Source organism: Apteryx rowi, unplaced genomic scaffold (genome assembly GCF_003343035.1).
Source record: "Apteryx rowi isolate R43461 unplaced genomic scaffold, aptRow1 scaffold_200, whole genome shotgun sequence".
NCBI lineage: Eukaryota > Metazoa > Chordata > Aves > Apterygiformes > Apterygidae > Apteryx > Apteryx rowi.
Window position 1 is genome coordinate 1,412,336 of NW_020448309.1, and position 13,909 is coordinate 1,426,244.

Sequence of the window (13,909 nt, forward strand, 5' to 3'; positions counted from 1 at the left end):
CCGGAGTCCCCGCTGAGTTTCCTGTGCGGGGTGCGATTTGTTCTGGCGCCAGCCTTCTCCCTTCTGTGCAACGTGCAGAAATGGCTCCGGAGCATTCATTTTAGGGAAGAGAAGAAAGCGCTTACTAACACATGTGGAGCTGGGTGGAGAGGGGGGACGGGCATGAAGCAGAGGCTCTAGGCCCCAGGCCTTTTGGTAGCGCCCTCGGTTGCATTTGCCATCTGATGCATCCCGCGGTCCAGGCCTGGCCGGCATGCAGAGCTGGGCGCTGGTGTCCGCAGCCTCCTGGGCGCAGGGTGGCCGGGCCCGGGCAGGGCGGCCGGGTGCCTCTGCAGCAGGCCCGGCAGCAGGCGGTGGAAGGCCTGGAGCCGCCAGGCCAGCCCTTTCCTTCCTCTCCGCTTCTCCATCCTTCCCTTGGGGCAGCACGACCAGGGCTGGGTGCACCCGGCTGTCTGTGGCTGTCTGTGGCTGGGCACTCGGAAATGCCCCAGGAGGCTCCGGGATGCACGGCTTGGATCCCTTCTTCTTGCAGGAAGCTGGGAGGGGAGGTTATCCCAGGGGCAATCGCTTTATTTATTTATTGTGTTTCTGGTAGCTGTGTGCAGCAGTCCTTGCTGCAGCCTGGGCCACATCTGGAGGAGAAAATACCTGGACAAGATTTGGGGAGCCAGTGTTTTCTTTTGGAACCGGGGTGCAGGTTGGGATATTAGCAGTTGTGGAGCTGCAGGTGTTTTGGAGTGCGGCGGGTCTCTCGTCTGTTTTAGCTGCCTGGTTTTGCTTGTTTTTGTGTCACAGAGCTGTAACAACGTTTGTGGGGTTAGGACTTAGATGGAAACTTCTGTGATCTTCTTTGGAAGAGGTGCTTTGTCATTGCTGCTGATCTGTGCTGGGCAGAGCAGTGAACCTGCGGTCTGGGGGACTCGTGTCCTCTCCCTCTGCCCAGCAGCCCTTCCCACAGGGTAGCCTGCCTTTTTGCCGCTGGTGGACCGTGCTGGGTGTGGTCTTGTGATAGATAATCTTTTACAGGGAAGGGGTTTGCAGAGCATCACGCTGCTGCGGAGCACAGGATGCAGGCTTGGAGCAGCTCAGTGCACAGGGCTCAGGTACTGTGAGGAGCAGGGTGGAGGTTTTCCTCTTGGTGTTTCTTGTGGGTCTTGTTGGTCCAGGCTGGTTGTTGTTATTTTTGCTTCGATGTCTCTGCCTTCCCTGATGAACGCTCACTAAAAGTAACTTTTTGTGGCAGTGTTCAGTCCCAGGAGCTGTGCCCATTCCCTGCACGCCTGTGTGGAAGCAGGAAGAGGGGAGAGCATGTGGCTCCTCCAGTGGCAGGCTATACTCCGAAACTAGGTGGTGGCACCTTGTCTTTGTGGCCTGAGATGACCCGGGCCCTGCTGGCTGCACAAGGGTAGCACTGTGATTGCCATTTGCGAGTGCATCCTTGTGTGGTGGAAATTTCAGGCTATCTTTCCTGGTGGCTTGGGCCTGACCTTTCCCAGCACATTGTCTTCCTGTGTAAAATAGCACCTTGCTGTGCTACCTCATCTGCAGGGCAAAAAATTCCCCTGGCATCAAGGAGCTCTTCAGGTGGTCCTTGCCAACAGTGAAGCAGTAATTGTGGGGACTCTGAGCTGTAGACACTAAGCCGTTGGGGTCATTTCGCCTGCAGAGATGCTGCTGGGATGCTCTGCGAAGTCTCGCTCACTCCTTGCTTTTTTGGGCTGGAAGTTGATTATTCTCACCTTTTCCAGACATGATGCTGCATGGTGGGAGCTTCTTGCTAGCAAATGAGGTCCCAGATAGGAAGGTCTCCATCATGGTGGAGGTTTGGGTTATTGCTCTGTTGGATTTCATTGAGAGAGGCCGAATGCAGATGAGGATCTCTGGCTCTTCTAGTTCTCCAGACTGCCTCATCACCTCCCTCGTGGTCCCTGTCATGCATGTTTTCCTTGCATGTTGCTTTGCTCTGTGGCTTAGCTCCAAAGCAAAGCATGTTATTTCTGCTCACTCTAGGCCCTGAAAGCTGCTGTGCTGCCAAAGGTGATTTTGCAGTTACTTTGGAGACTTTGGCACTCTGCAGCTGCCTTCACGAGGAGGATTTCCCATGATGCTGAGCAGTGCAGAAATGGAAAATGAAGGAGCCCAGTCCTTCTTGCATCCTGTCCTTCCTGAAGAGCCTTGTGGCAGAGGGAGGAAGGCCTAAAATGTACTCGCTGGCCTTTAACTTTAGACTTTCCTGATCCTGGGCCATTTTGCTGTCAGCCTCCGCTGGCTTGGGAGCACTCTCAGCAATTGGATCTTGTGCTATTTCTTCTAGCAGACTAACCCACATCAAACGTGGGTAATGCAAAGTTTTGTGGGTCTGGGACACTGACAATTCAGAATCATCACATTCAATAAGTAACAGTCCTCATGGGGGCTATTTCATCCCTGCCATTTGCATGTTTAATTCTCTTTTTCTGCAGTCACATGCCCGAGGTTGGCCAGGGCTGTGCCAAGCGTGGTCTAGAGGATGCTCTGGACCTGCTGTTCTCTGTTAATGGCAACAACAGCTGCATTAAAAAAAACAGTAGGAGGTAATTTACCCCCTCTTTAAATAACAAAATAAGCTTTAAAAAGTGATAGAGCTTTCTCCAAAACCTGATGGGCTGTTTCAGTTGTGGGGGTGGAAATCAGAGGGGGAAGGGATCATCCCTGCACCTCTTCTCTGGCAACAGCTCTTTCATCAGCGCAGCTTACCTTTCACCATGGACCATGTCTTTTTCTGATGCTGACTCTGAACACCTAGTTGTGTGTGTAGCAGATGTGGCTCAGCAAGAGTGTGGGCTTTGGTGGGAGTCTCATATCAGCAAATAAATGGTTTGTACCTTGGAATTTTTGTCATGTGCAAGACTCCTGTGTGCAAGACTCTTCCTACTTAGTTTATATTGCTGAGGTAGGGAAAAGTGACATCCAGTAATTACAGCAGCTCTCAAGGGAAATTCTCCATGCATGGGTTTAAGCAGGCTTCATATTCCGCTGGTATATTATGAGTTGGTGCTTTCATGATTGGGTGTGTAGCGTCCTTGCAGTGCAGTCAGCCAATCTCAGTGTATTGAACAAGATGCTCAGTGTCTGCTACAGATTTGCCTCTATCTGTAAAGTTATTTGGAAAATTCAAATTCCATGGCAGGTACATGCTAAAAATAAGCACTGACCTTTGAGAAAATGTCCTGTAAATGAGGTCTTCTCAGGTAAAATTAAAAAAAAAAAAGAGCACCAAAAATTCCAACCAAATAATACTGCATTAGAAATGTTTGAAATGTCTATTTTTAAGGCGATACAACAAAAGTGTTAGGAAGGGAAATAGATAGCTGTGATTCAGGCTTCTTAAAAAAAAAATAAAATCCAAACTCCTGAAAAATGTCAGATTTACGAGTTGTTTGAGAGATTTCCTGAGAAATCTCTGAGGCCCCAAAAATCCAGGTGACATTCTCCAGGCTGAAAAACTTTGCCGTGGTTTAGAGGAAAGCACACAATTAGGCTTAAAGCAGAAAGCTGGTGAGTTTTTCTTTACATTATTTCATAATAGTGGCAACTTGTAACTTAACAGAAAGACGGAGCTATTACAAACATTCCTGGCGGTTGCCTGGGTGATATCTGCTGGCTGGAGGGTTCAGGACTGGATTTGCTCCGGAAGTCTTTGTGTTGTCTTCGTCTTCTGGAATTTTTGGCTACTGTTCTTTACCCTGGTGCAAAAAACTAATCCAGTTGACTGAGAAGTCTGATGGTTTCCTAGAGAACAGCCCAGACCTGTGCTCATGTCCATCGTTCTTGCCAGGTGAAGCATTTGCTGAAGGCAGCTGCTATTGGTGGCTGACAGAAGGGGCTTGTTGTAGTTCACAGGGGCGATTTTTTTTTCACAACCTAATTTTTTCTTTCCCTAGCTGCAGGGAGCTGAAGCATGAAGTATTGTAGGCTGTAAAAGGGTGTAAAATATGTTCTAGTCTTGGTTTTAATCAGAAACTAAGGGTCTTTTTAGCTACGTTTTGCCTGGAATAGTCTTAGGGTAAAAAGGGACACAAATGAGACTGGAGAGTATTGGGACCCCCTCAGTGCATGTTTAGAAACCCTTCAGTGCATGACATGTTTAGAAAAAGAGGGCTTTTTGCTCATTTTGAGTCAATGTTGCAGATCTCCCACTTGCACTAATGAGTCTTCCCAAGGGAGCAGAGCAGAAGAAACCTGCTAAAATATACACACATCTCTCAGGCTGTGCTCTTGCTGCTGGAAACCTTGCATGGAGACAGTGGCATGGTCTGTGGATGCCTTTGGTGCACAGATGTCAAATCTGTTTGGTGTGGTGGGCCAGATGCAGTGTCTTGGCACTTGGGCCTTGTTCAGGAAGTTACTGAAATAGATGCTGTAAAGGAAAACGATGTTAGCCATATAAGCGGCACCAGATAAGATGATGAATACCTTGGCTGTGCACACCCGGGCAATGCCAGCCCATCTTGGGCAGCCGGCCACCTGTCTTTTGGTCTGTGCAGTAAACGGGAGAGCACATCCAGACTGTGGCTCAGACCACGGAGTTCAATGCCTGCTCTGAACCATCCCCTCTGTTGGCCAACTAACCATTCTTTGCAGGATGTGCACTTGGGAGCCTGAACTTGGGGGGGGCGTTGACATATCCTGGTCCTACAGCATCTCTGAAAATTGCTGAAGAAGTAAAGAAGAGAGTAGTTGGTAGCGCCTCTGCTGAGGGAAAAGCAAGGAGATCTCTCTGTACTCCATTTTCGCCGATCTAACTGGCACCTGTGTCTCCCAGTAACTCTGGACTGGCCAGAGACATGGCCCCTTGCCTGGAGCCCTGGCAAGGCCAAGATACAGGTGGGAGTGGGAGGTGGGTTACTGCAGCGAACTGTTGTTCTGACTGCTGATCTGGAGTCTGGGGCATCTGACAACTCCTTTCGCACCTTAGCTTCATAGCCCAGAGGGTGGTAAGTTTTGGAGATTTCTTCATTCTTCTAGACGAGAAGATGGAGCTGGCATGGGAATAGTATTACCTCGCTGGTGCAAGCTCTTCCAGTATGACCCGTGAGAACATGGGTAGTGCAGTTTCCTGGGATGCCTAAGTGTGAGCCTCATTATCCAGAGCAGAAATTTAAACAGATTTAAAGTGATTTACCAGGGTCATCAAGACAGACAGTGACAGAATACAAATAGGAGCCAGACTTCTGGATCTCATCTTCCTGTCACCTACCATCTCCTCTTCATTTGGTGAGAAACCAGAAACAACCCTGTTTCTTGCTTTTCCTGAAGAGCAGCATGCTATAGAGCTGTGAGCTGACCTCTGTGGCTTTGGTGCCCCAGGACTTGGCCTGGGGGACAGATGCCCTCCACCTGGCAGCCACAATGCTGGGCGCATCTCTCTCCAGGGTTTACAATGTGTGCCAGACCCTAAGCGAGCGTTGTCCATGGCTGCACCTGCACTAGCTGCCTCGGCTCACTGCAGTGCGTAACTGGGCCTTTTGACCAAGTGAGTCTCTGTGTAGCCTGTATGGATAAAGCCGCTTGGATTGCTTTGCACTTCTTCCCTGGATATTGAGGCTGGTAGGGTAATTCCTGCTGCACCTCACTCTGGTTTCAAAGTGTCATGCCAAGAGGTGTGAACGTCCCATCCCAGAGCTGAAGTGCACTGGTAACCCTGTGTGATGGGACCAGCCTGCACCATGGTTAGCCCATGTGATGTATTTTGGGACTGTGGTATATCTGGCCTCAGTTTCCCAAGGGAAAACATGTAGATGCTGTGCAGTGAGCCAGCCATGGAAACATCTGTCTCGCTGTGTGTGTGAAGTAGCATGAATCCCGTTCACTGTGTGAGAACAGCATTGCTGAGTTAGAGCAACGGGATGTCCAGAAAACCCAGACAAATGAACATAGTCCTTGAATTCCCCCCCGTGGCAAAACCCGAGGCCCGGATGTACCAAAGTCCTTCTAATTAAAGAGTGTTGTAACTATTTTTTTTAATTAAAGAGCAAAAGCTTAAAAGGAAGCACCAGCAAGAATGTAAACATTAATAGCTTCAGAATGATACAAAGTTAAAAGGCAGCATAAATGTAGAACAATTTAGGTCTCTGATCCTATCCCTCACAGTGCAGGGCCTACCTCAAAGATGCATCCAGCTTCAAAGAGCTGAGGACTGTGGGGTATGGCAAGTTCAATTGGTGCTTTATCTCTCCACGTGGTCCTTATGGTGACTCCTCATTTCTGCTCTGGTTTCCCTTGCCTGAGAGGTCACCTATGGATGTATCACCACATCTCCTGTAACTCTTTCTTTAAACTATCACTCTTTTGTCCCATGGTGAAGCCATACACTACTTGAGAAGATGCTGGGGATAGCTGACTTCATTTCCTCCTGTACTTTGCAGAAAGTTTTGGAAGTGGGATTTTGAGTGATGAGCAGTTGTCTGATGGCCCATTGGCCTTTGGAAATGTGCAGTCAGGCAAGGTATGAACTCAAAATTTGGCATCTGTGCCTGATTGATTTAATGTGTAGACACATGCTCTGTTAGAGGGACAAACGAGAAATATATTGCAAGTAAGTTCCTATATAGGCAAGCTTGAACTTCAGCCATGTACATGGCATTGCAACTGCAAGTGGGCATCAGGTGACCTGAGGAGCAGGAAGATGGATGGCCAAGGAGCAACTTGCTGTATTTTCTCTGACTCCAGCAGCAAAGTCTACTAGCTACAGCATTATGAGAGATTTTTTTTTTCCCTATCTTTTTTCTTTGCTTCCACTGCCTCTCCTTGCTGAACTCTCCAGATCCTCTTGCCTACATATGCACAAACATTTCCTTTCACAGCTGCCCAGTTCAGACAGCCTCGAGCCTGCACATGTGATTCTCATTCACATCTGCAAAGGACTCCTGCAAGACTGACACAGGGCCTGAGATGGAGACAGGGAAGTACAGAGAAGGAAGAAACTTGCTGTTGAAGCAAGCTCTGCTGTATTTCTGTGCGGCCTGTTCACCTCCTGCTTACTCAGCCCGCTGCTTGGTTCCCATTTTTGTTGTTCTTGGGTTTCTGTTAGTGAAAAAATCGAATGCAGTCCTCATTTCCTCTAAAAATGGCGAATGTGTCAACATCAGTCTAGCTCCAGGCTTCGTTATGCCTGCCTTTTAATTATTGCCATTATGCAGATTTTTCCTCCTAATTGACTCTACTTCTCATGAGCAGCAGCTTCCAGCAGGTGGAAGAGTTGGTTTCTATGGGTACTGCTTAAATATTTACTTTGGTCTCATCTTTACAGCCTCAGAGAAAGTAAAGGTTTTGTTTAAATTCAGTTTTACCTTTTTGAATCTTTTAGAGCACATGATATACTCCAGAATATAAAGGAAGTAGCTAGTAGGAAGTAAATGGTCAGGCTTCCTGCAGCCCCAGACAGACTTGTTGCCCTTCTCTGTTGTAAATTTAAGCACTGCAGTGACTGCAGTTTTTCTACGGAGATCAGATGTAGACTTGTGCTTGCTGGTCCACATGCTGTCTGTTCCTTGCGTGATCCTTGGGGATAAACTGGATCCATGTACAGGACTGGGCAAGAAAGTGCCAACTGGAATATAGGGATAAACGAATTGGAGTCGCTCTGTATTTTCCATGTGGTTGTGAACTGTGCCTGCTGCAGACATATGTTTCCTCTTTCAGACACAGAAAAGCAAAGTGAAGCTAATACTTGATGAAACACCTCTCCCAGACCTGCCCCTGAACAGGCTGCCATGAGGATAGGTTTGTGTCTTCCATCAACAGTGGTGTTGCTTCAAAATCCTGGTTATTACTTCTGTTTGGCTATTCTGGGATTCCCTGCAGCTTCACCTTGACTAAACTTGACTAAGGAAGGAAAGCACAAAGTCTTGTGTTCATGAGCATGTTACTCAGAATTAACAGTCTTGATGCAGAAGTGATGATCTAGCAGTAAGTGCAGGGCTAGACTGAGTCTTTTGCAAAAGGAAGCAGCCCCAAAACTCCTATGAGGAAGGCTGCTGCAGTGCGTGCTTGCTAAACTATGGGCCTGTGGCAAAACAGCCAGGTAGTGCTGTCCTCTGCAGGGACTGCAAGTGCCTGTAAGATGTGAATAATCTCAGGTCTGCTGCTGGTTGCTCCAGCTTTGGCTGGAGAGTTATGACCAATTCTGGGAAGTGTTCTTGGGGGGAAAATGGGTATCTAAGGGCAAAAGTCCAACTGAGAGCAGGGCAATGGCTGGAGGCCTCCAAGAAGGCAGACCAGTGAGGGTAGAGTGAAAAAACTGGGGGTTACAGGTCAGTGGTGGAAGACCAAGGGAGACTGAATAATCTCAAAGATGAGAGGCCAAGCTGGTCCAGCACTGAGTTGGTATGAGGTCTGGTGCTGCCTCCAGCTGGCTGGAGAGGACCATGGAGAGGAGACTGGATGGATGCTAGCAGTGTTGGAGCAGAGACGTGGAGGTATTGTAGGTTGCAGGGGAGGAGAGGTAGGGGTAGATTAATAACTACGTCTTCTAAAGCCTTCAAGGTCCCATCATGTGAGTTGGGGAGCCTGATCTAAGGCCACAGATCAGTAGTACCATGTAGCTGGCTTGCTTGGGTCCATTGTAGTATCTGGAGAGATGCAGTGAGTAGCAGAGAGGCTAGTTCTGTTTCCCTCAAGTAGGAGACAGAAAACAGGGAGTCCTGCTAAGTCGGGACCTTTGTCTTGTCCCAAAGGATCTGGACACCTCAGAAGACATTGCCTGCTCTCCCCATGTTGCAGGGTTGGCTTGGGATGTGCTGTGTGGGGTGGCTCTGCTTTGGTCCCATCATGCATCATTCCCTAAGGCTGCAGGAGAGGAGCGAGCATTTCAGGTTTGCGTCAATTTTAACCCTTCTCTCAGTGCTGTACATGCATCTAGAGGCTTTTGCTTTCCTCAGAGTTTCTGTAACAGGCTGTATGCTGAGACTGAGGAATGCTGATGTCTTGGTGCTGGCAGCAATTGTGTGTTTCCAGCACTCCTAAAGCCTGGGCCAGGAGTGAGTTGTCACTTTCTGAGCACAGCAGAGCTGCCTGTGATTCATTTGGCCGCCACCTCTGTCCACCTGGCTGGATGCTGCATTGTTGTGGACTTATTGTGAATGAGGACAAATGCTCATAAATTTGTAGCCAGTTAATGGATTTTGTCTGGAAGGAAATGGGAGCAAACATCGCTACTGCTATTGTTCAGAGATGCTCAGAAGGTGTTCTTTCCACCTTGCTGTCCTGGGCTGTTTGGATGAATGTCTGCTTTCAAATCAGGTTTTGGAGTAAACATGGGCACGAAGTGGCAAGATTTTATCCCCTGCTCTGACTACACCATGCAGCGAGCTTCTCATTCCCTTTAACCTGCTGCACTGAGGCTTAAGCAGATGTTGTGCATCCCCAGGGAAAGGGGTTTGGAAAGATCTGGCTCTCCTGGTGCATCTCTTCTGCTGTAAGCAGGGTTTCTGCACAGACAGACGACATAATCAGGTTTTTGCCTTAGACAGGATAATGGATCAGAGGAGTCCAGTGCAGCTTCAGCACTGTGGTCCTTGGTGTTTTGGACTGTGGTTACTGTGTTTTTAAATTAAGAAACAAAACCAGACCAAGGATTTTCTCTTTTATCGGAGAAGCCTCATTTTCCTGAAAGAAACAGAGCTTCAATGATACCATGTTCTTTATCTTCAGTAGCACAAAAAGCCATTAGATGCATTGCAGGGAATAGGATGAAGTTGTCCTGAAGTGCACAGTGTTTTAGTGGTGTCTCTGGGTTTACCAGCAATATCAGTCACCTCGGCCTCTCACCTTGACTTCTGGATCAGCAGAAGTATTGCCTGGCTACAGTCTGCTGGTTTGTCCTGGGGACTAACAGAGTACCTTGGAGATAAGGGCCTAGATGTTGAACTTAAGCCTCTGGGAAGTTGGTGAGTGTGGCACAGTGCAGTTTTGTTGTGTTGCAGCAGCTTGCATCGCAAGGTAATGCAGTGAGGTGGTTGCTGCCCATGGGGTTTCCAAAGTGCTTTAAGCCTGGGATATTGAATTTCAGCGGTCAAGCTGAGAGGCGATGCAAAGCCAGACTCTGGCCTCTTGGCCAGCAGAAGTGGTTAGCATCCATTAATTGCAGGTGTTGTCACTTGAAATCTTAGCATTGCTGAGAAATATGCCTAAACCGGCCTGGCATGGCCACCCAGGGAAGGTTTTCTTTTAGCTGTGTGCTTCAGGATACTCAGCCAGACTTTTTTGCACAGGCTAAACTTCTGCAAGTTTGCCATTCGTGACCTAGTATTATCAAATATTGGGCCAGTACCAGGGATAAGAGGGGACTGGTTGTATATGTAGCAGATAAATCCAGTGCATCTGACTTTGCAAGTACAAAGCTGGCTTGCTGTTCACCAAAACTCTTCCCGTTTCTTAGTTAAGCTTCAGTGAAGGTGAATGCTATCTCTTAGCAGAAAATGAGCTGATCAGGACTTTCTGTAGTTCACGCTATTTCTGAGTACAATTTCGATGAACAGAAGATGCTGGGGTACTTGTCCCCAGACCCGGAAATTTGTGGTTATTCATTTCTGTGTTGATTTGCTTGCAGCAGTGATGTTAGGCTCTGGATGTATATATTGAAACCAAAGTGCATTGAGGATTTTGAGCAAAAGCCCAGATCGTATTTTTCTCAGATTTGTGCAGCTCTTCCTCCTGGCTGTCCCAGTTAAGCCAAGGTCCCTCTGGGAGTGGATCCATCCTGAGTAGATCCTCGGTAGAAGGGAAATTAAAGCCTCTGTTCCCCAGGTCGATGTGTCTGGTCCTTCCCTGGGAGGATCAGAGGGCTGTGCTGTATTTGGGAGGGCCCTGACCCTTCAGATGCCTCCTGCAGGGTCCTCATGCGGCTTGGGGACATGGGGCTCCACGGCTGTAAACCCTGTGATGCTCAGAGTCCTGAAGAACTGTAAAACCCTTAGTCAAAAGGAAATGTTTTAAAGGCCTGGCTTGAACATTGCTTTTCCCCGTCCAAATGGGCCAGTCCAGGCCCAAGTGCAGCTGTTTATTCCGCGGAGCACTCTCCTCTCCCCTGGGAGTACTCAGAGTAAAATGCCTATCCGCGCGGTAGAGCAGGGCTGTCACAACGATCGCTTTCCTTTCTCGTTATGAGGAATGGCTCATCTTGTCAGGGATGTGAAATGTGCTTGAGTAGCTGGAATGAGCACATCCAGCAGGGCTAGCCTGATCTCATTTGCCCATCAGAAATGACAGATGACATAATGGGCTTAAGTATAAAGGGAAATGAGTTCAGAAAGAGCCCAGTTCGCATGTGTTCCTAAATGAAGGAAATGCATGATGGTTTGCAGCTCGGATACTAAATATGCTTGGGGGGGAACAGGACAGAGGTGAGGCTGCTTTAATGTGGCCAGGGTGATTGTGGCTGAATGGTGGCTGGCACTGCTCTAGTTTATTGTGTTCTGAACATATCACCAATCCATTATGTCTTACAGAATACATGTGTTTTTAAAAATCATTTTTCCCAATGCTTTAGATTTTTTTTTTTTTGCCTCTCTGTAAACATTCAGAGGGCTTTGCATGGCAAGAGTGTTTCTTGGCTCCCAAAAGCTTCTGTGCTAAGCTGATCAGGGAGGCTAGATGTGGAGATTATGGATGAGAAATTAAAACCTCTACATTTCTCTTTGTGTTTAGAACTCGAGTAGGTTTTCTTCAGAAAACTTGGTAATTTCTAATATAGTGGGGAGACAGGAAAAAAGTTGAGACTGGTGAACTTGGCCTATGTGAAAGTCATCCTGTATCAATTCCAAAGTGTCACATTTCTGACTTGGCCTTTTGGGACAGTGCGAGTGGGTTTTGAACTGGCCACTTGGTCATGAGCGCGTTGGAGGCAGGAGTGGGGCTGCCGCTAAGGGCGTGATTTGAAGCAAGAAACAAGGCAGTCCATTGCGCTGATTTTGTCATGATTGCAGACAAGCCCGGCTCTCCAGCTCATGAGTGTCTCCACCCTCAGGCATGGCCAGCAGCTCTGTGGCAAGTGGAGCTTGCAGGTGATTGTCTGGTTATGTCTAAAACTCTCAAAGGAGCATTGAAAAACAATCCTTTTGCCCTGCACAGAGTATGTGGGTGTGTTTGGAGTCCGTTGGTGCTGAAGGGATGGCCAAAAGCTTGGCTGCTTCCTGGGAGCTGGGTAGTTATTATCTCTAGCACCGACTCTGTCCCTGGGATCCCACCTTCTCCCAGCCCCAGGTTCCCACCTGGCTGTTTTGTTCCCTTAATAGGGAGGCAGGTCTTTTTGCTGGATGCATTCCTTGCTCCTTGTGCAGAACCATGCTGGGCCATGCCAGCAAGGCGGGAACAGCTGAGGGATGGGGGCAACATAAGTGGGTTTAAATAGCGCCTTTTTTTTTTTTTTTTTTAATGTGAAACAACACCCTGCATCAGTCTGGGTACCACTGCAGTGGAAGGAAGGACTGTTGTGGCAGCAGGTCTGCCTGACTGGAGATGCGCTTGCTTCCATCCTTCATGAAGTGGCAGAGGTGACTCCTGGCTCTTGTAGCTGCTCCCTTTCCCTCCTGGAAGAAAAGTCACTACCACGTGTAAACCATTTTCAAAGCGGCCTATGCACAACTAGCAATTTTCACAATGTGGTTTGGGATCCCCTGATGGAGATGTCTAATTCTTCCAAGAGCTGGGCCCGAACTCTGCTAGTGATTGCTGTGTGATTCTTCCAGAGCAGTGCCACTCAGAGCCTGATGATGCTTTAAAACCTGGATTGTAAAGCTAAATTCAGTTTTGGACATCAGTATGTGAGAGACATCCCCTAATCTCAACCAGTGCTAAAGGAATTCCTGTCCGCTTTCCCCTCCTCTCTGCCCTAGTCTTTCCCAGTCACTCATCCTAGAAATGGTTTTTGACTTTTGACTTTGAGACCCCGTTCAGCAGCAGACCTTGCTTTTTGAATGCAAAAGGGAAATGAAAAAGGGAAGCGGCGTGTATTGCAGAACCTTTGGAAAAAGTTAGGAAAACCCTGCCAACTTGCTGACGTGATGTGTCTAGAAAAGTTGGTGGCTAAAGGCGCTAAATTCTTTTTATCAGAAAAGGGCATAAATTGCTTTCCCTTTCTGCAGGCTGTGTTGCTGGTACTGCTTAACTGGAAGAAAACCTGGAAAAGCCCTAGCAAAACAGTGTTTTTAAGCCTGTAAATCCCAGGAAGAGTAGTTGGGATGAGTTCTGCCATGTGTGGTAGTACCTGCACATTTCTGACATTTGGTGACCGAAAGCTACAGTGTCGCCTTTTCCCTCCCACTGGAACATGGAGGGGAAGTTGCTCTGTTCACAGAGCAGAGCAGCCATTTGCTGTTTCTCTTTAAAAGATATATCTCAGGCTCTAGGGTTTCATCATGCTTGTCTTTGTTTTAGACAGATTTTGTGAATAGATCTCGCTGCTGAAAGTTGCCTCAGGGCATTTGTGAACCAGGGTTGGTTTGATTAGAATTTTAGTAGTTTACCAGGATGTAAAAACTTCCTCCTGGAGCCCCTGATTTCCACCTCCTTGAGAATATCTTAGAAAGCTTGACTGAAAAAGCCTTTCCCCATTTGAGTGTGTTTTCTTTCTGCTGCTTGGGATATGGTATTTTCATTTGCTGTTGTTGGAACTTAAAGGAAGACTGGGCTTGTGATCCTCCCCTCATTTAGGAAATGTAGTGTTGACTGCATCATTTTTGGCCAAGGGAATCTAGTCTCACAGAATCGCAGAATGGTGAGGTTGGCAGTGGCCTCTGGAGATCATCTAGTCCAACCCCCCTGCTCGAGCAGGATCACCTGGAGCACATTGCCCAGGACCCTCTGCTATTCCAAGCAAGTCTTTTCTACTTTGGTTTTGCTAGCATCCTGCAGCAGTGAGTTTCACTTT